The sequence below is a fragment of the Humulus lupulus genome, chromosome 7 (genome assembly GCF_963169125.1).
Source record: "Humulus lupulus chromosome 7, drHumLupu1.1, whole genome shotgun sequence".
Taxonomy (NCBI): Eukaryota; Viridiplantae; Streptophyta; class Magnoliopsida; order Rosales; family Cannabaceae; genus Humulus; species Humulus lupulus.
The window spans coordinates 93,556,083-93,582,298 of NC_084799.1; positions in this window are offsets into that span (position 1 = coordinate 93,556,083).

Genomic DNA, 26,216 nt, shown 5'->3' on the forward strand with positions numbered 1-26,216 from the left:
TTAATCTTCAACAATTTCAACACACTTCACACTCAAACAAATATTTCCTATAATAAAAATTTAAACATTAGTAAATATATGGTAATTGAATTGATCCTAAAATAATATAATTAACAAAAATATACTTTAAAAAAACCATTACCTAATATGATATACAAAATTATGTAAGCAATAATATTTTAATATAAAAAATTATGTAAACAACATTATTATAAATAAAATAATACAAAAAATACCCTAAAACTGAAATATACATTAAAAAAATCAAGTTTTAGTGATCAAAACATGTTTTAAACAATGAAAATGTCTTCTAATCCTATATAAACTTTAAAAAATGTTAGAAAAAACTTTGAAATAACCACATAAACATACATTGAAACCCCCATTAAACCCACTCAATATATCTTCATTTTTACACTAAAACTTCAAAATAAATCAAGATTAAGTATATTTACATGATTTCAAGCTTTAATATGCAAGAAAATGAAGAAAAAAAATTGAAAAAATGGGGCTTACCTGTGGCTTGGGGATGGTGTGTAGAGTCCAAAAACTTTACTTAACTAGTTAGATAGTAGTAGCAATACTAATATTTGTAGTATTTTCATGACTGTGGATTTTGGTTCAGACCGGGATTTAATTGGACACTCGTAGTAACACTTGTAGATTTTCTAAGTTTAACCTATAGTTTAAGAATATTAATTTTAACCTAAGGTTTGATTAATATGACTGATATTGATGGTGATATTTATTATATTATAAGGTTTAGATAGACCCAATAAGATAGTAACACTTGTCTTGTGTATGTTTAATGATAATTAAGTATTTTTGAGGAATAAGTTTATTAAGAGTAATATTTGAATATCCTAGGGTCTGTCAGCAACTTTGAAATCGTTAGAGGACTTAGTCAAGGCTGTTTACTCAATTCAAATTAGGCTGAAAATGTGCAATTTCGTGTTTAAATATTCAGCGTATGCCGATATATCGCATCTATAGGGGGCGATATATCGCAATACGGGGATACGAAAAACACGTAACTTCGCACGAGCACCTCGACGAGCCTCGGGCATACTGGCCCAGGCGATATATTGCCTACTAGGGGCGATATATCGGCTCCTTTGATATATTTTTGAATGTTTTGGAAAACGTTCTCATTTTAATCTTTAACCTCTTGATAAGTCCAGCATCTTTCTGACCGAGTCTTCAGCCTCTGCTGAATGATAATTCAAATATTTTTCACTTAAAAAGCCATTATTTTATTCAAGTTAAATGAAGATCTTTTCATTCTTGAACTCTATAAATAGGACCTAGTACCTAGCCATTTATTCATTCATCAAGCTAAGTTCAGAGGCTGCAAGCTGCTAGGTTATTTTTTTGAGTGCTTAAACACTTGGGTTGGGGATTATAAGCTTACCAAACACTTGGAAAGTAAGGTTTATAGCACATTTCGGTTCAAGGTTTAGATCGGTCATAGAAGCATTCAAGGTATTCCAAACTCTAGTTCATTTTGGTATTGTTTTCCTTAAGTTCTTATAAGTTTTCTACTCAACATCCTAACTTTATTCTTCATTCTTGGTTAGGAAATATAAGATCTTGAACATAAGGTTTTTGGTAAGTATATTCTTAATGGTATAGTTCTTCCATTCTTTTCATTCCTTTTTCTTCAGTATACTCACCCTTTCATTTTTGGTTTTTAGGAGTGTCCCAAGGTCCCAAACCTGTTCACATATCCCGATATATTTGGTAAGGAAAATAGGATAGGATATTATATGTTATGCTATATGTTATCTTATGATTTATGTGTTATGTTAACTTATGATTTTTGTGTTATGTTATGTATGTTGTAGACTTGGGCATATGACTTGTATAACTAACAAGCCCCAATAAATTTATAGGCATATGACTTTCTTAGCTAGCAAGCCCCACAAATCTAATGGGCATATGACTTGTTTAGTTTACGAGCCCCAAGTAATAATGACCATTATAGTATGTGTGACATATGCTTATGATATGTTTTATTATACGTTGCGTTATGAATTTTATGTATATGGTTTATATGTTAGGTTTTCCTTGCTGGGCATTAGGCTCACTCCATTATGTTTATATGTGTGCAGGAAAATAGCTTTGGTGGTGGGAAAGGTTCTTGGAAGCTTGGGGATGTGTATTTAGTCGGGATGGAATCGATGGACCGAGCGTTCGATTCGAGGATGAAGTCTCTTTAAATTTTATATGTATTTTTCCGCACTTTATTATGTAATCCATTTATTTAAAATTATGTTATGTTTTTATTTTATAAACAATGGGATGCCATACCCTACTTTAAATTTTATGTAGTTTAACATTTGTCTTACAAGTTTTTAATGAAGTTATGATTGTTTCACTTGTAAGTTTTATTAAAAATTAGTGTCTATGTATAGTAGTCAATAATGGTCCAAAGTCTAGAGTAGTTGGGTCATTACATGGTGGTGGAGCGTCGTGCCTCTCTGTGAAAATGGAAAATCCAATATGAGGGGGAAGAGTGTAGGGTCTTGGGTTGATGAAGGAGGAGGGAAGGCTTTTCTCTGCAGTTCTATACTCAAAACCGCAGAGAAAAGCTTTGCACTTTTCTCTGCAGTTTTTACCCAAAACTGTAGAGAAATGTGTCCCACTTCAAACTTTTCACTGCATTTTTTTTAAATCACAATAAAGTAGGGCACAGACATTAAATATAATTTTTTTGACTCTTTCAAACCTTTTCTCTATGCTTTTTGTTTATTGTTGAAAAAAAGCCGCAGAGAAAGCCTATATTTGTAGTAATGGATCGACCTCGTTTCCCCATGAAGGCGCACTATCTCTCTCACATAGAGATATGCATACTGGTCAACTGTATAAGTTGTCCTCACAAGTAAGAAGTGAGCTGACTTGGTGTATCAATCCACGATAACCCACACCGAATCATGTTGACCCATAGTCCTAGGTAACCCCACCAAGAAATCCATCATGATGTCCTCCCATTTCCACTTTGGGATGTCTAGAGGTTGTAATAGCCCTGTTGGTCTCTGATGCTCAGCCTTAACTTGTTGACATGTCAAGCACTTTGCCATATATTTTGTCACTTCCCTCTTCATTCTAGGCCACCAATACAATTATCTCACATCCTGATACATCTTCGTGGTGCCTGGATGCAAATAGTAAGGAGTAGTATGAGATTCGTCCAGAATCTCTCGTCTAATAACAGTGCCCATCGAAACACAGATCTGACCTTTGTATCTCAATAAACCCATATTTGACACCGTATAGTCCCTAGACACTTCGGCTAGGATGTCCTATCTGATCTTTGTCAGTTGTGGATCACCCAACTGACCTTCCTTTATCCTTTCTAACAGCGTAGATTGTAGCATGATATTAATTAACCGGCCCACCAACAACTCTATACCAGCTCTGGTCATATCCTCTGACAACTCCCTGGATATCTGTCTCACATTGTACATCTGTCCCGGACCCTTCCGGCTTAAGGCGTATGCCACCACGTTGGCCTTCCCTGGGTGATACAATATTTCACAATCATAATCCTTCACCAACTCCAGCCAACACCTCTATCTCATGTTCAGGTCTTTCTGTGTGAAAAAGTACTTCAGGCTCTTATGGTCAGTGTATATCTCACACTTCTCCCAATAAAGGTAAATCCTCCATACCTTTAATGCAAAGACCACTTCTGCCAACTCTAAATCATGAGTGGGGTATCTCTGTTCATACTCTTTCAACTAACGTGATGCATAGGTAGGTAATCACCTTCCCCGACTGTTGGTTTTTATAGATCAAATCAGAGATTATACGCAGTGGAACAACAATCAAAATTGTTAATTTAACCCCACAAGATTTCTAGATCTACTTCTTCACATACATATATATATATTGAATCAAAGATACGAATTGATAATTACCTTAAGTCCTTCCTTGCTGCTATCTTTTTGTACGGCAAAAATCCTTGAGATCTCACACCAAGATCTTCCAAAATGTTCTCAACACACAAAGACTGAGTGTGGGCTCGCTATACAAAATAATAGGCAAAATCTATTTATCAGATGTTCTCAACACATGAGATCTGATAAGGTTTGGACCTAAGTTTGTGAAGAACAGTGACCTATGCTTGTATCATTGTTCTCTTTTTTTCAGGGAGATTTCACGATATATTTTCTATTACTTAAAAAAAGTATCGCTCTGAAAATCTGATATCTTATATTTAATATATCCAATATATTAAAAATAAAATATCAGTTATTTTAAAGAATTTGAAAATAATTAATCAGTTATCAGATTTTGTTTAAATAATAATATTTTAATCATATTAAAATATCTCATTATTTTTTTAATATTTAAATAACTAAAATTGTGGAACAAAGAAACATCTAGAAGCTTCTTGTGTGTGTAGCACAGTGACTGTGCACTGTGCTACACGTGTACCACATGCCAAGGAAGGCATGTGATTTTTCCAAATTTGTATTATTATTTAAATACCAAAAATCCCAAAAATAAATTAATTCAAAATTAATTATATTTTTGTTAAATCAAATAATTAATTAATTACACATAATTATAGAATAATTATGTTAAATGCATAGAAAAATATTTTACTTATCAAATAAGTCATTTTTCCTATTTTTGTATTTATCTTTGTCAGTGTTTATTTTAGCCATTTCGGGGACCATGGACCTATAACATTAAGCTCCAATAAATTGAAACTAAATAATTAAACTCTTTAATCATAATAGTTAATTTATTAATTCTGATATTTTTCCACTATAAATTCAGAATTGAACTCTTTATGTTATAGATATATTTTTACAGAAATCTTATTCTAAGTTGTCCATTGATATAACCATCTTACAATAGTTCAACCCTCTAATTAATTAGTTCATAAATTAGAATGGAAAGTTTGCCATTTTACCTTTCTAATTTACTTCTTATTCCTTAAGTACCATTAATTCACTAGTGAATAATTAATCTATAATCTAATTATAGATTTGAGCTCAAAATCATTTAGTTCCAGAATTAGCTCTTAAGGGAACTAATATACGATCCATTAGGAAAGATTAGATTCTGTATTGTTGATACATGTTCCCAGCCATCCATGATATTAAATCTCCAAAACAAAAGTCATTAGCTTCATTATTTGAAGAGACCTTAACGAATGAATTAAAAGATTTAATAAACATGAACAGGAGTTCATGAACACTCAGGATTTAGCTTGATCTATAAATGATCATCATTTATGATATGAATTACAAGTCTTTATTATTAAATGGTTTTTGGATAAAGACTTTTATTCATATCGGTCCATGTCATATATAATCATATTATATAAAGCACATTCACCGAGATGTCTTACCACATCAATAATCTGAATCTAGATTATTTGTATCAACATGATACTCAGCAAATCGTACTTACAACCCCAATTAAAGAATTCCATAACCTCAATTTGTTGTTGTTGACTAGTTTTATTCATTCATGTGATCTTAATTCTCTCGTACTAATACAAGATCACATCCTCAATAATGAATATGGAATTTTTCTGATATTTACAAAAATTATTCAAACAATAATTTAATAATCTAAATATAACAATAATAGACCATTGTATTTATTTATTCTTTGAAATAATAAATGTCTTTTACATGCTTTTAGGACATACTCCTAACACCGACTTCATAAGAACACAACCCAAACCATGATGTGAGGCATCAAGTATATCACATACTTCTCTTGATCTATCGGGAGACTCAAAACTGGAGTTGTAATCAATCTCTGTTTCAATTCATGGAAGATGTTCTCGCACTTGTCTGAGCACACAAACTTCTCATTCTTCCGTGTCAGTTCAGTCAATGAAGTAGCAATCCTTGAGAACCCTTCCACAAAACGCTTGTAATAACCTGCCAATCTAAGGAAGCTCCTAATCTCTGAGGCATTCATTGGCCTTGGCCAATCTCTAACTACCTCAATCTTGGTTAGGTCCACCTTGATCCCCTCCTTACTAACATGTAATGACCCAACTATTTCTAAGGCTTAGATCATTAAACCTACTAAATATAACTACTACTTTGAAGAGAACATACATGAGAAAAATTCATAACTTTATTTAAAAACTTAAAAAATAATATTTGTAATACATAAATGAGCTCATTGTTTTAAAATAAAAGATAACTTTAAATAAAATTGTTTACAAAGCTAAATGCGGAAAACACATAAAAACGTAATTTAAAGAGACTAAAGAAAAATAACGCCATCCTTGAATCGACACGCAGCCCATCCACTCCATTCACCTCAACACACATACCAAGCTTCCAAGAATCCTTCCGCCTTTGTATCTATTTTCCTGCATCACACTAAAAGTAAATGAGTGAGCCTAATGCCAACAAGGAAAAACTACTAACAACATAAGCATATACATAAAGTTATATCATAAACATATACTATAAACAAAATTCATATACTACTACAATGACCATTATACTACTTGAGGCTCGTTAACTAAGCAAGTCATATGCCTATTTGATTTGTGGGGCTTGCTAATCAAGCAAGTCATATGCCCATAAAATATTGGGGCTTGTTAGCTAGACAAGTCATATTCCCAAGGTCTATAAGCATACTATACATAATGTAAACATTACATAACATAAGATAACATAACATAATATAACATATCATATCATATCATATAAACATATAAAGTTCTATCCTATTTTCCTTACCAACACCGGGATAATTGAGAACAAATGCGGGACTTGGAACACTCCTAAAACCAACAATAGAATAATGAGTATTTCCAAAGGAAAGAGATGAAAAGAATAGAACTAAACCACCAAGAGGAAACTTACCGAAAAGACACCTTAAGTTCAAAGAACTTAAAAACCTAACCACAAAACCATAACAAAAGTTAGAACCTGAATGAAAACTAAAGAAACTAAGGAATCAAACAAAATTGAACTTAAGAATGGGAGTACCTTAGTTGACCTTATGGATTGGTCTAACTCCAATACCGAGATATACTAAACCTCACTTCCCAAGTATTTTATAAAGCTTAAGAATGGCAAAGCTTTTTCCCAACCCAAGTGTTTATCACTTTTATGGTCTCACTAGCACCTTGGAGTTTGATCACAGCTGGAGAGTAAGTGGAAGGGCTGGGTACTAGGTCCTATTTATAGAGTTCTAGGAACAAAATATCTTTTTTTTTGCTTGAATAAAATAATGAATAATAATTGAAAATATTTGAATATTCGTCAATCAGAGAATGAAGACTCGGTCAAAACTATCCAGGGGTTGGTCTAAGGAGTCCAAGCTTATTTTAAAAATTAAAAACAAAAATAAAAAAAATATCTACTAATGGCGATATATCGCCCCTATGTGGCGATATATCGGCTCTACCCTAATCCTGAGCCTTCGTTCGTACGATCATGCAATGTCAACGTGTTTTTCGTATTCTTCGTCAGGCGATATATCGGCTCCCAGCTGCGATATATCGGCATACGTGAATATTTCAAACACGTAATTGCACTTTTTTAGCATAATTAAGGTTGGATAACTGCTTTGACTGAGTCAAACTATGACCCTAACAGTTTATGGTGAAGACTAAAGCTTATATTTCCTTATTTTATCATTAAAATACTAATTCCTTAATAATCATGCTAATGAAAAGTGTCATAATCCTATTGGCTCTATCTAAACCTTAGGTTATAATAAATATCATATTTATGACCAACAATATTAATCAAACCTTATGTTATAATTAATATTCTTAAACTATAGGTTAAACTTATAAAATCCATAACTATTGCTAGGAGTTTCCAACTAAGTCCCGGTTTGAACAAAAATCCACGAAATCTAAAATACTACAACTACTACTATCTAGCTAACTAAGTAAACATTCTGGGACTCTACATGACAATATGACCAACGAAAGTTACCTGAGGTAACCAGAACTCACATTTCTTGAACTTAGCAAGTAGCCTATGTTCCCTCAGTCTCTGTAGAACCATCCTCAGATGTCGCTCATGTTCTGACCCTGACTGAGAATAAACCAGAATATCGTTGATGAAGATGATCACAAACCGGTCCAAGTAATCTTTGAACACCTTGTTCATTAGATCCATAAAAGCAGCTGGGGCATTAGCCAACCCAAAGGACATGACTAAGAACCCATAATGCCCATATCTGGTATGAAAGACAGTCTTCGATATATCACCCTTCTTGATCCTCAGTTGGTGATAACCAGATTGAAGATCTATCCTTGAGAATACCATCTTACCCTACAACTGATCAAATAGATCATCTATCCTTGGCAGAGGATACTTGTTCTTGATTGTTAACTTATTCAGTTCACTGTAGTCAATACACATCCTAAGAGAACCATCTTTCTTCTTTACAAATAGGACTGGTGCACCCCATGGTAAGAAATTGGGTCTAATAAAACCCAAGTCTAAGCTATACCTTTAATTCTGCTGGGGCCATTCTGTAAGGTGCCCTAGACACTGGCTCCATCCCTGGTGCTAGTTCAATCACAAATTCAATCTCTCTGTGTGGTGGCAACCCTGGTATATCCTGTGGAAACACGTCAAAAAAATCACAAACTAATATGCTCTCCTCTGGTCCCATTAGCACGACTTGAGTGGTATCTACCAAACTGGCTAAGAATCCTATGCAACCACCTTGTAATAGATCTCTAGCCCTCAATACAGATATCATAGGTACACGGGGTCCATGCACAGTGCCAACAAATACAAAAGGATCCTCACCTTCAGGCTCAAAAGTTAACATTTTCCTTCTGTAATCTATGGTTGCCCCATACTTCACTAACCAGTCCATACCTAGAATCATGTCAAAGTCAGTCATAACCAACTCTATCAAATCAACTGACAATTCTCTGCCCTCCACTATCATTGGTAATGATTTGACCCTTCTCCTGGATACTACTAACTCCCCAGTGCGCAATAAGGTATCGAACCCTACAACATAATAATCACATGGTCTACACAATCTATCAATAATTCTACTAGCAACAAAAGAATGTGTAGCACCAGAATCAATCAAAATAGTATAAGGGGTTCCAGCACAAAAAAGCTGACCTGTGACTAATGAGGGACAAGCCTCAGCTTTTTCCTATGTCAAAGCAAACACTCGAGTTGTGGTCGAGCTGTCTGCCTTTCTTGCCTTCGGGCAATCTTTATTTAAGTGTCCCACTATCTCGCATAAAAAGCAGGCCTTCACCCGACCCTCCCCTATATGGCGCCTCTTGCATCTAGTGCACTCAGGAAAAGTCCTCCAGCCCTCATTGTTGCCCTGATGGCCTATTGTAATACCACGTGATCTCCTGTCATGGCCTGGAGCTGGAAAGACATCAAGAGCCTTCCTTTTCTGATCACTAGGGCCTCCGCCCCTACTTGAACCCATAAATGGAGGTCCCACCCTTCTAGTGTCTCTCCTAGCCGCATTATCACATCACATTTTATTCTCTGCGCTCTCAACTATGAGCGCCTTCTCAACCACCTGTGCATAAGTAGCCACTCCTGGAAAAGTGGTAATACAAACATCCCGGGCTATCATAGGTTGTATCCCCTGGAGAAACCTCTCCCATCAGTGGGCACCGATTCCTCTGCAAAGTTTGCTAGTCTATCAAATTTTAGGGCATATTCACTCACTTATGAGTTGGCCTAAAGTAATCTACTAAACTCTTCAACCCTTGTCGCGTTGATGGCATCATTGTAATACTTTTCATTAAACAGAGTCTAAAACTTTTCCCAATTCAGGGCATTAACATTTCTGGTCTGGGATATCACTTCCCACCAAATTCGGGCATCCTCCCGAAACATATATGTGGCACAGGCCACCCTTTCCTTACCAACCACCCTCATAAATTCTAGGATGGTGGTAACAATACTCATCCATTGTTCGTCCTTGGCCGGATCTACACTACCCTCAAAGACCGAAGGGTGTTGTTTCCTGAACCTTTCATAAAGAGGTTCCTATTTATTCCTAGCCTCTAGCGGCTGCTCAACTATTGACACCACCACAGGTAGTGCCTCTGGTAAAATGTTCCCTGCATGAACCCGTTGTTGTCTTAGGGGGTGGATTTCTTCTTCCTGCCTCAATACCCTGGCTTGCAAATTAGCAAGCATTCGTTGCCAGTTCTTCCTAGCTAGCTGATGATTCAATCTGCCTTGGAATCATACTTCCAACCTTATACCTTGGTGCAATAATCAGTTCGGCCAATTAGGTAGTGATAACTAAACCTCTTGCGACCTCACGGTCCAAGATCAAACATATAACCATTCACATTCAACAGTCATGCTAATAAGCATGTCGATTCATATTCATATTCAAGTCTGATGCTAATAAGCACGTCCTTATATTTATCACAACTAATAATGCTAATAAGCATTTTCTAGCACACATGTATCTGTGACAGCATTAATGAGCATGTCCTGACCTACATGTCCATATTACGCGCTAATAAGTGGTTCCTTTGCATTCACAAGCAATATCAGTGCTAATAAGCACATCCTTTTCTATCATGCAACAGTCAAGGGCCAGGCTCTATCAGTATATCTCATGCTACCTAATAAGGCATGCATATAAAGCATTTATATCCTATTTAAGCAATTAAATACATAACCACATAAATTGTTACCGAACCCTGAGTGGAGCTTGTCTTTAGTGGCGAGTGTACATGCCCAGCCTGTCTTCAAGAACCCTTAAACTTGGCATGCTCTGATACCAAGTTTTAACACCCTGGATAGCCAAGACCGTTACACTGTGTATTTTAAATAGTGCTTAACTCGCTAAATGAGTTATTAGGCCATAAACGTGCATCTAAATGTGATTAATTGTCCAAGGTTAAAATTTTTTGTTAAAAGGAATGGATATTTCATTAAAACATTAAACTTTACATGGGATCCCATAATAACTTTTACAAAGTTGTTTACAGTTCTAAAATGGTCATTACAACTCAAAAGTTACAGTCTGCTGACTTAAGCGGCAAAAATAGGTTTTAACCCTAGTTCCCCTGAGAAACCTTGGCCGTGGTGGTCAAGCGGCCGTATATGTACACATCGCCACCTAAGCTTTCCAACTCATGGCTGGTCCAGCCTTTCCTTCCCTTTACCTGCACCACGTAGAACCCGTGAGCCAAGGCCTAGCAAGAAAACTTAAACATGCTCATAAGTAATGAATAACACATTTCCAAATCAAAATAAACATGCCCACCAGTGATAACCCTACTCATGCATGCATACCATTCATATAAATGACCACAACATCATATGGGACCAAATGCCCTAAATAAATGATTAATTTATTCATATTGGGGCCCGTTTCCCAAGTACATGATTAATAAATCATAATGGGGCTCAGCGCCCTAGGATATGAGACTAATAAGTCACCCTAGGGCCCATTGCCCTATCCTCTGTATAACAAGCCTTGGAGTTGGCCCGCGTACCTAGCGCTTTAGTTTTCCATGACCATTGGGTCGGACAAGCATATGATGCGCTCCTGATTAGATCTAATTATATTGATCAGCGCTCAGCGTGCTATTTTCACCCTTGACTGATAAGTCAATGCTTTACGACCAGCGCTAAGTGCTATTGCCGTCCTTGACTAATAATAAGTCAATGCTTTTCTAAGGTATATAAAGCTAACAGGCATTCGTCGCATAAAAAATATCCATATACAAAGAATTCAACATGATTTAATCAATCATTCACAGGCATAATCATAATCATGCACATTTACAGAGGCCAATGCCCAATCAAAAACTATATTCAGTATTCGGGCCAAGCCCTAATCATGTATGTCACATAATGTAAAATAAGAACAACCCTCGAGCACAATCCTGATCTTGAGCCCCTAGCGATAACCTAGTCATAACCAAATATAGAATCTCGTTAATACAACAAATAAAGGCTTTTGGACCAAGTCCTAGCCTCTGGGACCTCGAATTCTACCAAACTGGGTAGTAGATTCGATCCTGAGCCTTAATGTTTGAAATCCCGTCACTAAAACCTAAGATTGCAATAAATGGCTAGGCAGGCCGCGACCTGCCCCTAAGGGTCGCGGTGCGCCTACCAGACACTAAGCCCCTTGTCTAGGTCCAGGGGCCGGGCCACGACATGCCCTTGATGGCCACGATGCGCCACCAAGACAGAGCCCTCACCTAGGCCCTGGGGTTCGCACGAGCTGCGACGCCCAAGAATGCGGTCGCAGCCCGACGCTGAGAACCCAACACCCCTATTTTTCCTTCAGCTCAAACTCAACCAAAATCATTTCCAAACAATCCCAAAATTAGAACTAAAACCCGGTACAACATTATCACCAAACCAATAGTAAAATCGAAGCTTTAACACACTCAAAACACCACAAAAACTCAAATCCATAACCAAGCTCTCAAGCTCGAGAACACCATAAAAACAAAGAAATAACTTCACAATTCAAGCTTAGAATTATTACCTCAATAATGAATTGTCCCTTAGCTTTACCCAAACAAGATCCTAGCTCAAACCTAGCTCAAATTCTCTTTAAATCCAAGCTTTGAATTTTCTAGCCTTGCCCCAAAATCAAATTGAGAGAGAGAGAGAGAGAGAGAGAGAGAGAGAGAGGAGAGAGAGAGAGAGAGAGAGAGAGAGAGAAAAGAGTGTTATGTTCTGTTTTTGCTTCCTTCAACCAAAGGAAAAGGTGACTAAGTCACCAGATTTTTGCCTTAAATGACTAAAATGAACCTAGGGCCAACCTTCTCTCTGAAAGCCCCTCAAGGCCAGTTTTTGTCATTTGCCACATACCCTGTTAATCATAATTAACGTCTCTCAATTCTCGTTACTCCCAATGTCATCAAATAATTACCAATTAATTTCCCATTACCCGCTCAATCCCAGTAACGTACTATGTAGCAAATTACCCCTAGGCTCACCTCGAGCCCGGTATTTGACCCCGTTATGACTAAACCGCTAACTTTCCTCCTAGGATTGCCTTGTGCCAAGTATCTCAAATATATTCACATAATAATGTGGTCTCACACATATATCACATATATGCACAGATATACAAATATGCCCTCAATGGGCCAAAATTACGAATATGCTCTTATAATAAGAAACGAGCCCACATGCTTGCAAATATAGCCATATAATAATACAACTTACATAATCATGCATATAATCACATAATAACACAATAAGCCAATTATTGCCCTCCTTGCCCCCTAATCAAGGCGCTAAGCCATATTAGGGAATTTGGGACGTTACAGTGAGCTAAAGCCCAATAAGGAAAATCAAACCAAACATCAACATAAAGCAAACCTCATATAGCCAAAAAATAATCTCATATCATAACAAGGCATAGCATCATAAACATCATCACAATCATTATACAGAAAACCTATGTGGGCACTACGCATGTAAATGGGAGAGATAACCACGAGGAAGCTCTCATGGTCCTCTCTACGACCTCCATGGTCAACTTTGTGGTTACCTTTGTCCACCTTTTACCTTCCCAAGTACATGCCCTAAAACATATAGCATACAACATGCATCCCATAAATATTAGCAATCAAGCAAACATGAATAACCTCCTTACCTTGGCATGTGTGTGGCGTCTTTGAAAAAGGAGAAAATGATTTTGTTTAATGATCAAAGCATATCCACAAAATAACAATAACCTTATTTAGATCGTAACATTCTTAAATAGCTAAGTTACACGCCCAAGAACCCATTTGCATGAGCCATGCAACTAGTAACCTTATTTCATTAATCATAAATATTCCATTCCCATAAATCAAACTTACCCTAATACCAACACCAAATAACCTTAAAAAATAACCAATAATACCTTAAGTAGATGTGTAGGCCGAACCATTATGAACCACCACCACCATAGAGATTACGAACCCTAGCCAAGTGTAATATCCATCCAAGCATGGTATTTGGTAATTTGGCCTGCGAGATTGTTGTGCACAATCACGATACAAAATCCGATATGAGAAACCAAGATACAACCAAATTAGACCAAATCAGTTATGCAATAGTAGGAATAACAAATCCAGTAGTAAAAATAGAGCAGTAAACCAAGAAGAAAATAGATGAACACATAAGTATTTTTATCCTGGTTCAGGGGCAATGAACCCCTTACATTGAGCTTGGCTTGGCCATCAAATCCACTATTAGAGTTGAGATTACAAATTACATGAAGATTATTCATACAACAATGATACAACAAGAAAAACTCTCTTTAAGGTTACAAAGTTTTCTTTCCTCACTCACTGCTCACCAACAATGGAAAAACTATCTCTATTTTCTCTCACTCTTCTCTCTTCTCTCTGATCCTTCACTGCCTTTATTGCACACATAATACAAGGGGAAAATCTCTAACATAATTTGTCCTTTCTCCTAAAATTAAGGAATAAAATCCTATAGCTTTCCAATCATCCTCCAATGATGCTAGCAATCAATAACAACCACATCATTCAATGATTGTACTGCCAACAAAGACTGCTACATGTCAAAGTTTCCATGTCACTCAGTACACTTAATGTTAGAATCACCATAATCCTCACAAATTTCCACTATGATTCAAAGATTAAGATGAGAGAGTACTAATTGATTTGGAAACCAGCCAACTCGGTCACTACTTGAAGTTTGAGGCCTGAACTTTGATCAAGTCCAGGCAATGATAAAACTTGCTTGAAGCGACTGGTTTTGTGAACATATCAACAACATTCTCTTCAGTATGAACCTTTTCCACTATGACCTTCTTTTGAGCCTCAATGTCTCGAATGAAATAGAACTTAATATCAACATGCTTCTTCCTTTCATGAGACATGTGATTTTTAGTTAAGTGTATAGTACTCTGATTATCACAGAGTACGTTAATAGTCTTCTTCTTTACACCAAGTTCCCCCATAATGCCTTGAAGCCACAAAGCCTCCATAACAGCCTCAGTTGCTCCAATCAACTCAGCTTCAGTAGTTGATAAGGCAACTACAGGTTGGAGTGTTGCTTTCCATCTAATTGCACAACCGAATAGAAAGAAAACATAACCTGTTAGTGATCTTCCCATGTCCAAGTCGCCAGCAAAATTAGAATCCACATACCCCACAAGCGCCTCTTCATTCTCGAACATCTTCCTCTACTTATAATACAAACCAAAATCCGAAGGTCCCTTAAGATATCTGAATATCCACTTGACAGCTTCCCAATGACCCTTCCCAAGATTAGACATGAATCTGCTAACCAATCTTGCTGCATATGCTAGGTCAGGTCTTATACAGACCATGGCATACATCAAACTACCAATGGTACTAGCATAGGGAACATGAGCCATCTCAGATTTTTCAATTTTACTTTTAGGACATAATATCGATGACAACTTAAAATGATTAGCCAAAGGTGTTTGTAATGTCCCAAATTACCTAATAAGGCTTAGGGCCTTCATTAGGGGGCCAGGATGGAAAATTATGGAAATTATGTGTTTATGTGATATAAATGTGTATCGTTATATGATTATGTGAGTTATATTATAATATGACTTGATATGCATGTTTAGGTGTATTAAATATGCATGTGGGCCCGTTTCTGATTAAAAGGGAAATTTTCGTAATTTGACCCGTTATGGGTATGTTTGGCATATATGTGATATATGTGTGGGACCACATCATTATGTGGATATATTTGGGTTACTCGGCACGAGGCTGTCCTGGGGAGAAAGCTAGTGGGAAAGTCACAACGGGACCAATACTTGACTCAGAGTGAGTCAAGGGGTATTTTGGGTATTTAGTTCATTACCGGGATATTGGGTAATGGGAATGAATATTTGAGGATATATTTGTGGTTAGTGAGATCAGGAGGGAATTCTGGATATTTTGATCATTTTGTCTTCGGGGACGTTTTTGGGTACCCTGAGCCTTGGGATTTTCTTAAGGTTACTTGAACTTGAAGTAACCTCTCATAACCATAAAACTCATAAAATTCTCTCGTTCTCTCTCCCGTTCTCTCATTTTAGCTCGTTAAAATTTTCAAAGGAAACTCAAGTTTTAGGGCTTGGATTCAAGCAAGGATATTGCTAGGGGCTCGGAACCGGGATCGTGCTCGAGGGTCATTCATTCGTAACCAGTGCTTGGACCAAAGGTAAGAAAACTGCACCCAGTATGTGATACATGTGATTATGGCTTGGCCCGGATTGTTAAACAAGAATATGAATAGGGCATGTACGCCTGAGAATTTGCATGATTATGATTATGCTTGTGATTTTTGATTAAGCATGATGAATGCTTTGTATTTGGATATTTGATGCATGATATATGCTTGTCTGCATTATCCGATTGGGAAAGGCTTGACTTATGAGACAAGGATGGCAATAGCGCTGAGCGCTGGTTGAACAACATTGACTTATAAGTCAAGGGCGACAATAGCACGTTGAGCGCTGGTCGTTTTGGTTAGGCTAACTAGGAGCGCATCATATGCTTGTCCAACCCAATGGTCGTGGAAAACTCAGCGCTAGGTATGCTGAGCCAGCTCCAAGGATGGTTATATAGAGGATAGGGCAATGGGCCCCTGGGTGACTTATTAGTCCCATATCCTAGGGTTAGGCCCCGGACATGACTTATGAGTCAAAAACGGCATTAGCATGCTGAGTGCTGGTCGAAACCATTGACTTAGAAGTCAAGGATGACAATAGCGTTCAGTGTTGGTCGAAAAGCATTGACTTATAAGTCAAGGGCGGCAATAGTGCGCTGAGCGCTGGTTGATATGGTTGTGCCTAATCAGGAGCGTGACATACGCTTGACCCACCTATTGTTCATGGAAAACTAAAGTGTTAGGTATGTAGGGCCAGCTCCAAGGCTGGTTATACAGAGGATAGGGCAAAGAGCCCTGGGGTGACTCAATAGTCCCATATCGTAGGGCACTGAGCCCCAATATGATTTATTAATCATGTATTAGGACGTTGTGCCCCAATATGATTTATTAAACATATATTAGGGCATTGCGCCCCAGTATGATTCATTAATCATGTATTTAGGGCATTAGGCCCCGGTATGATTCATTGATCATTTATCTTGGACTATTGGTCCCATATGACGTTGTAGTCATTTATATGAATGGTATGCATGCATGAGTAGGGTTATTACTGCTAGGCATGATTATTATGATTTGATAACATGTTATTAACTGCTTATGATCATGTTTAAGTTTTCTTGTTGTGCCTTGGCTCACGGGTGCTATATGGTGCAGGTAAGAGGAAAAGGAAGTTGGACCATCCTTGAATTGGAGAGCTTCGGTGACGATGTGTACATATGCGGCTGCTCGACCACCACAGCTGAGGTTTCTCAGTGGAACTAGGGTCAAACCCTATTTTTCGCTTAGATCGGGTGGTTGTAACTTTTCAATTGTAATTAACCTTTTTAAGTGTTAGTTTGGGATCCTATGTATGAAAGTAACCGTTTTAATGAAATGGTTATACCTTTTGACCAAAAATTTTGACCCTAAACCATTAATCATGTTTAGTTACACGGTTATGTCCAAATGACTCATTTAGTGAGTCCAGCACTATTTAAAATACACAGTGTAACGGTCCCTGTGTAGTAAGGCGTTACAGTGTCTGTACAACCTTTGCCTTTTAAATTTTAAACTTGCCAAGCACCTTAAGAATACAATCAGTTTGAGAGATAAACATCTTACCAACAACTCTATTTCTTCAAATATCCATACCAAGAATCTTCCTTGCTGCTCCTAAGTCTTTCATTTCAAACTCTTTGCGCAAGTGTTGTTTTCGAATTTCCTTCATGCTTGTTGATGCTATCAACATATCATCTACATATAGTAAAAGAAACACACCAATCTTTCCCTCATCCCATTTGACATACACACAAATGTCATAACTACTTCTCAAGTAGTTATTCTTCATCATCACTTCATCAAATCTGAGGTGCCATTGCCATTGTGATTGCTTCAACCCGTAAAGGGATTTCTTTAGCAAACACACTTTGTTTTATTTCTCTACAAACCCCTGTGGCTGAGCCATGTAGATCTCCTCCTCCAAATTTCCATGGAGAAATTCAGTTTTAACATCCATTTGTTCACGTTCCATATTGAACTGTGTAACAAGAGCTAGCAAAAATGTAATGGATGTGTGTTTCACAACAGGTGAAAACACTTCATTATAGTCAATTCTAGCTTGTTGAGTGAATCCACAAGCCACAAGTCTAGCCTTATACTTAGGATTACCATCTCCAGTATTGTTTGCCTTTAATTTGTAAATCCACTTGCAACTTACCAACTTCTGATCAGCTGGTTTATCAACAAGTTGCCAAGTATTATTCTTCCAAAGTGAATCCATTTCCCCCTTCATGGCTTGCTGCCATTTCACTTTGTATTTGCCTTTAAGAGCTGCTTCAAATGTAGGAGGTTCATTTACATCAAATGATTATGTTGTTAGAAGTGCACATGAAACCAACTCTGCATAACCATACAGAGAAGGTGCAACTTTGGCTCTTCTAGCTCGATCTCTAGTGAGCTGATAATCTTCTAAATTTTCAATTTCATCAACAACTTGCTCTTCTTCTTCTTGTTCACCAACCTGAGGTTCAAATTGATCCTCTTGATTTTCAGAATTATCAGCTAGTTCCACGAATTTTAGCATTATCAACACCCTTTTCAACAACACATTTGTTCAATTTGAGCTACTTTCACTCTCTGATTTTAGATAGAACTCTTCCTCTCTAAAGGTGACATCGCTACTGATGAAACACCTTGATGTCTTTCCTTCTAGATACCATATCTTGTACCCCTTTACCCCCTCAGGGTATCCTACAAACATGCACTTTTGAGATTTAATGTTTAAGTAAATTAAGTTTTAATTAATATTTTCAATGAATTAATATGATTTATTTTATAATTGAAAATATTGATTATGATTTAATTTATGTTTATTTTGTAAGGAGTATGTTGTTTTTTGGGGCTTTGAAAAGTAAGGAAATTAAAAGAAAGAGTGGCATTTTTGAAGAAAGAAAAGAGAAAATGAGGAACTTGAAGCCCATCTGCACCCCACGCTTGCAAGCTCAGGCCCATGCCTCCAGGCCCACCCATCAGCTCCTGCTACTTCCCAGCCCACGCTCCCACAGCAGCCAGCCAGCCCGCCTTAGGCCTCTTCCTCTAGAAGCCCAACTCAGCCCAGTTGCCTAAACCAAAACTCACGTCTGCCACAACTCAGCCACCACACTTAGGCCTGCGTCCACCAGGCCCACCTCCACCCCAGCCTTCAGCTAGCTCCACCAGCCCACGCGTGGGCCTACCAATAGCCACCAAGCCCAGCTGCCCCCTCCTCTCTTGAGCCCAACAAATGCCTCCTTGTCCCCTTGTCCAAAATTGCCATTTTTTTACCCAAACTTTTTTTACACATTTTACCCCAAAATCATCATTAAACCTAAAACCTACCCCTACTTACCTTATTACTCCATTTAGAAATTAATTTAAATGGATTATTTTCACATTTTATTTTTGCTATAAATAAGGGATTTGAAGACCATTTAGGGGGGGAGGTCACACTACAAAATTTCTACACTTTCAAGACCACTCCATTCTCTTCATCTTTTTCTTCTCTTTGGTCATTTTTCTATGAGTTTTTAGAGGAAAAATTTGGGGGTTCCTCCAAATTTTCCTATTTATGTTTGTAATTTTTGGGTTTGTAATTTCTATTCTAGTTATGAGTTTCTAATCTTTTAAGATTATTAAGGTGATGATGAAAAATATGTAACTAGATCGTACTTATGTTGTATGTTGATTTCCCATTTTGTGCAATGAAGTTTATGGATTTTCTTCTTCAAATATTTTCTTTCATCTTAAATATCTTGTATTTTTTATTGTTAGAACATATTTACACTTTGTTCTTCATTAGTGAAAAATCATAATATTCTTTGATTAAGGTGTGCCATTAAATTGTGCACATCAAATGATTAGAACAAAAATATTATGTTTTGCCTTATAAATAATATTCATCGATTTATTTGTTATTTCATTAGATTGATTTACATAAAATACTTTGAAATTATAATTTTAAAAGTGATGATAAATCCTACAATTCCATGATAATTTGTGCTTAAAATAGAATATCTAATTTGAATAAGTGATAGTTAATTCATTTCTACTATTAATGAAACTTGGGAATCAATGTACTTATAAATATTATTGAACTTACATTTTGTGGATTCTAATACCTTAATAATCTTCTTTTACCATCTTGAATTCTACTATTAATTTATGTTTATATATTGCCTTTCATTTCTTTAATATTATCTTTTATTTTATTTTCATTAAATAAAAATCTCATCAATCTTTGGAGCTAGGTTAGAATTTATTAATTCTGGTTTAAAATAGTTTTCTTTTTTATTTCAAACAACTCATTTGAGTTCGACATCGTGCTTACACGAACACTATACTTCATATACGATTCGTGCGCTTACGAGTTATAAATATTTAAAACATACCCGTTTTGGGTCCATCAAGTTTTTGGCGCCGTTGTCGGGGAGTTGCAAGAAAAGAAACGAACTTTTTCTCAATGTTAGTGAATTCCTCTACTAGTTATTTTAATTTTTGCACTTAAAAAGAATATATATATATACAAAAATATAAAAATATATATTTTTATAAAAACTACAAAAAAAAGATAAAAAGAAAATCTAGGACGGTTCTACCACCCATAAAAAAAAACTTATTTTTATTTTAATATTTATTACTTTTTTATTTTAGTTGACGACACTTGTGCATCCTATCTATCTTTTTAAATTTTTATAATTGATGGCACTTGTGCCTCCTAATTTTGTTGTAACTTTGTTGTAATTTTATTTCTTTTATATCTTTGTTAGTTGACGGCACTTGTACCTCCTAGCTTTTGTGTTATTATTATTTTTATTATTATTGTTATTTTGTGATAGTTGATGACATTTGTGCCTCCTAATTTTTGTTTAATATCTTAACATTTTTTATGGTCTCTTAATTTTATTTTATTTTATTTTTCTTTTTACCTTAATTGTCATTTAAAAAAAATTCTTTAGTTTCTCATTTAGATTTTACCATATAAATCATTTTAATTATAGTTGGAATTCTGAGTATAACTATTATGCACAATCAAATTTAATTATGGAGAAACTAATGATATGTATGATATGCATGGATCCCTTTATATCCCTTTTACCCCCGCCTATAATCCAACTTTTTCATGGAGTCATAGTTAGTCTCCAATAAATCAAGGGCATGAATTCAACATGCATGATCAAAGTCATGCCCCATCTGACCTATCATATCCCATTCAATAAGAAACGAGCTCATCTTTAGAGGATACCCTACAACAGTTCATGCAATCAACCTACAAAATCTTACAAGCCCAGTCTCAGTCAATCTCAAAAATTGAGACAATAGTAGGTCAACTTGAAACTGTTATAGAGTCGGAAAAACAAGTTTATCCCAACCAACTCATTCCCAATCCGAATAGTCAAATTGAAAGTGAAAAAGAGAATGAAGTTGTTGAAGAGCTTGTAATATGCATCCAACCCCCTAACAAAACAAAAGAGTTGGATTAAATAATTTTCAAGGCTCGTTAGGAAAATGAAAATGATATAATTATATCTCAAGAGCCCATAATTAAACAAATTTGTATATTTACTCATAATGAAAAGGAGTCTAATATAGATGTTCAATTTTCTTATTTTATTGATATTCCATTAAAATTGCATATTTCTAATTTTCTTGTAGGTGTGATTTTATCAATTATTATTTATGACATTTGTATCAAAGTCATAACTCACCCTACAAATGAAATTCTACACCATCGATTGGGTGTAGGATAAAAGAAATATATATATATATAGTCGAGCCAAAGACTATAAACTAAAGTGTTTTGTGGGAGGCAACCCATACTTTCATGTTTTATTTTATATTTCACTTTTGTTGTGTGTTTTTATTTCATGTTTTTCAAAAGCTTGAAGAAAACTTCTTGCCCAAAAAATGAAAAAAGAAAAGAAAAAAAATGTGTCAAATCAAGGAAGCATACATCAAATGGAGTAGTTCTTAATTTTTTCCATTTTATTAAACATTGAGGAAAATATTTCATTTAAGTTTGGGGGTAGTGTGTATGTGTTTTTCTTTGTGTTTTTGCATGTTTTTCATTTGTTGTAAAACTCTATTTTGTTGTAAAATTAAAAAAAAATTGTGTTTTTGCATGTTTTTCTTTTGTTGTTTTTCATGTTTTTTTAATCATAGTTCTCTTAAAAATATGAATAGTTCTTAAGCTTTGTTTTCAATTATTGAGTCAAGTTCTGTAAGTTTTTTTTTATATATTTTTCATAATAGAACACTTCTATTTCTTTTAAATTTATATGAAAAATAATATTTCTTAAATCTTCTTAGAAATCAAGATTGATTATTTGATAAGTTTAATCTATATTCATAATTTTTTTGAGAACTATTATCTTTGAGCAATTCTTGAGGAAATACTTAAGATATCACCAATAAAAAAATTATTGTGTGTTTTATTTTTCTTTTGCTTGAGGACTAGCAAAATACTAAGTTTGGGGGTGTGATAAGTCTACAAAATAGAGTTATTTTACCATATTTTATCTGCTAATTGTTGCTTAGTTCTTGAGTTTTTAATTAATTTATTAAGTTTTTAAGTAATTTTGAATTTATTAGTCTTATCATGATTTAATATATTTTTGTGTAGTTTTATAGATATTTTATTATAATATGTTGTAGTTTAATTATTTGAAATTAGTCTTGTTAAGTTAGAAGTAAAAACATGCACTTTTGAGATTTAATGTTTAAGTAAATTAAGTTTTAATTAATATTTTCAATGAATTAATATGATTTATTTTATAATTGAAAATATTTTATTATGATTTAATTTATGTTTATTTTGTAAGGAATATGCTGTTTTGGGGCTTTGAAAAGTAAGGAAATCAAAAGAAAGAGTGGCATTTTTGAAGAAAGAAAATAGAAAATTAAGAATTTGAAGCCCAACTGCATCCCACGCTTGCAAGCTAAGGCCCATGCCTCTAGGCCCACCCATCAGCTCCTGCTGCTTCCCAGCCGGCCCACCCCATGCTCCCACAGCAGCCAGCCAGCCCGCCTCAGGCCCTTGCCTCCAGAAGCCCAACTCGACCCAGCTGCCTAAACCAAAACCCACGCCTGCCACAACTCAGCCACCAGACTTGGGCCTGCGTCCACTAGGCCCACCTCCACCCCAGCCTTCTGCCAACTCTACTAGCCCATGCGTGGGCCTGCCAACAGCCACCAAGCCCATCTGCCCCCTCCTCTCTTGAGCCCAACAAATGCCTCCTTGTCTCCTTGTCCCCTTGTCCAAAATGTCATTTTTTTTACCCAATTTTTTTTACACATTTTACCCTAAAATCATCATTACACTTAAGATTTACCCCTAATTACCTTATTACTCCATTTAGAAATTAATTTAATCAATTTAATTAATTTAAATTGATTATTTTAACATTATATTTTGGCTATAAATAAGGGATTTGAATACCATTTAGGGGGGTTCCTCCAAATTTTCTTATTTATGTTTGTAATTTTTGGGTTTGTAATTTTTATACTAGTTATGAGTTTCTAATCTTTTAAGATTATTAAGGTGATGCTCAAACAATATGTAACTAGATAGTATTTATGTTGTATGTTGATTTCCCATTTTGTGCAATAATGTTTATGGATTTTCTTCATTAAATATTTTCTTTTATCTTAAATATCTTGTATTTTTTATTGTTAGAACATATTTACACTTTGTTCTTCATTAGTACAAAATTATAATATTCTTTGATTAAGGTGTGCCATTAAATTGTGTACATCAAATGATTAGAACAAAAATATTATGTTTTGCCTTATAAATAATATTCATTAATTTATTTGTTATTTCATTAGATTGATTTACATAAAATACTTTGAAATTATAATTTTAAAAGTGAAGATAATCCTACAATTCCAAGATAATTTGTGCTTAAAATAGAATATCTAATTTGAATAAGTGATAGTTGATTAATTTCTACTATTAATGAAATTTGGGAATCTATGTACTTATAAATATTATTGAACTTTTATTTTGTGGATTCTAATACCTTAATAATCTTCTTTTACCATCTTGATTTCTACTATTAATTTATTTTTATATATTGTCTTTAATTTCTTTATTATTATCTTTTATTTTATTTTCATTATACAAAAATCTCATCAATCTTTGGAGCTAGGTTAGAATTTATTAATTTTGGTTTAAAATAGTTTTCTTTTTTATTTTAGACAACTCATTTGGGTTCGACCTCGTGCTTACACGAACACTATACTTCATATACGATTCGTGCGCTTGCAAGTTATAAATATTTAAAACATACCTATTTTGGGTCCATCAAGGTACTCTAGACCATTATCAGTTCTTAACTTATTCACTTTTGTTGACGGTAAGAACTCGTCAACGATTGATGGTTAGAAAACTTCAATCTCAATACCTTTGAATCAGATAGGAAGAACTCTAATCAACAGAAGAAAACTTAGGCAACAATGAAAACCAGAAACATATATTTCTTAAGTCTTTTTCATACATTCAGTTTTCCACCCCTTAGCCTGAGGGGTCGGAACCTATTTATAGGGGGGGCTCTATTAGCCCAGGATACAAACAAGTCCCAGACCACAGGGACGTACACAGGTACTCTGATAGTGTAGTGGCTCAGGGCGTAGTGGTGTCTACCCTGATGGTGTCAGAGTCGTGGCCCAGAACAAAGTACTGTCGGCTCTGGCGTATGGTCGGGGGTGTCCAAGTGGTACCACTACTCTTCGTACAGGTCCGTACCGCCACTACTCCTCAGACGCAGATCATAGGGTCGTGCCTCTGTTCTTTCCACAATCGTACGCCCCGTGTCAGCGCACATATTCTGTACTCGGTCATCCACACCAATCCTCGTTCAATGCTCCATGTTCGTTTGGCATATCAACAAGGTTTCTCCAAGTGATCCCGTGCCTATGTCAAGGAAGCTTCAACCTATGCATGTCCTGAGAAGTCAAGGCGCCAGGGGTCAGGGCCGGCTTATGCGGATCGCATAGACATGAGGCTCGCAGCATGAGCGCCGTGGCAAGGCCACACCCTCGCATAGCGAGGGTACCTCGCGTAGTGAGGCTGGCCCTTTTCCCTCAGGTATAGGCATGGCTCGGACGTCGCAACAAGGTAGCATCCTCGCATAGCGAGGGTCCCTCGTACAACGAGGCTTCCTTTCCTCCTCCCAGGTGCAGCGTCGCGAGGCTAGGGGCACGGATGCCACGACGACCCCCCACCCTCGCATAGTGAGGGTGCCTCGCGTAGCGAGGCTGACCTTCTTCTCCCGAGTGCAGGCGGGACTTGATGCCTGATGGAACGGGGCGCACGCGGGTGACCAGCCGGGGTCCCTCGCATAGCGGGGGTGACGTTTGGATTGTCAAGCGGCCGAAGGCCCTCGCCCAACGAGGGTGGCCCTCTTAGCCCAACTCTCCTACTGTGAGACCCTCACTAAGGTCCGCCGGGCGGACCTCGACATCACTCAAGGTTGCATGTCAGCTGGTGGCAGCAGCTGGGTGATGCGCACCTGCTGGGGAACAGGTGCATCAGTTGGTCACATCTGTTGGGAACAGGTGCAATGCTTTCGGCCAGATCTGTTGGGAACAGGCGCATTGGTTGGTCACATCTGCTGGGGAGCAGATGCAACGGTTCAGTCACATCTGTTGGTGAGCAGATGCATGGGTTCGAACACATCTGTTGGGGAACAGATGCAATGCTTCGGGCTGAAGGCGTGGCCACGTGACACAGGCGTGTTACTTAGGATCAGCATGGGATGCTGATGTGTTATTGCCTAGGCGGTTGGGGATGTCAACCGCACCCTTGTGTTGGGTTATAAATAGGCAGTGTGTGCTTGAGTCATCAGCATGTGATGTCCAGCGCTGAAACATATTGTATCCTTGATATTGTGTGAAATAACAAGGTTGGGAGGGATTCCTGTATATTGTGTGCATTGTGTTTATTTACTTGATAGCAAGAGTGTGTTGTTGAGTGAACGCTGGGCTAACCTCGAATCGTGAGTGAGTGTGTGAAACTGAGTGTTGGGTTGGCTGACTGGATTGAGGAATCTAGGCCATCGCGGGGAAAATTCGTGAGTGAGAAATTAACCCTGTGACAACTGGTATCAG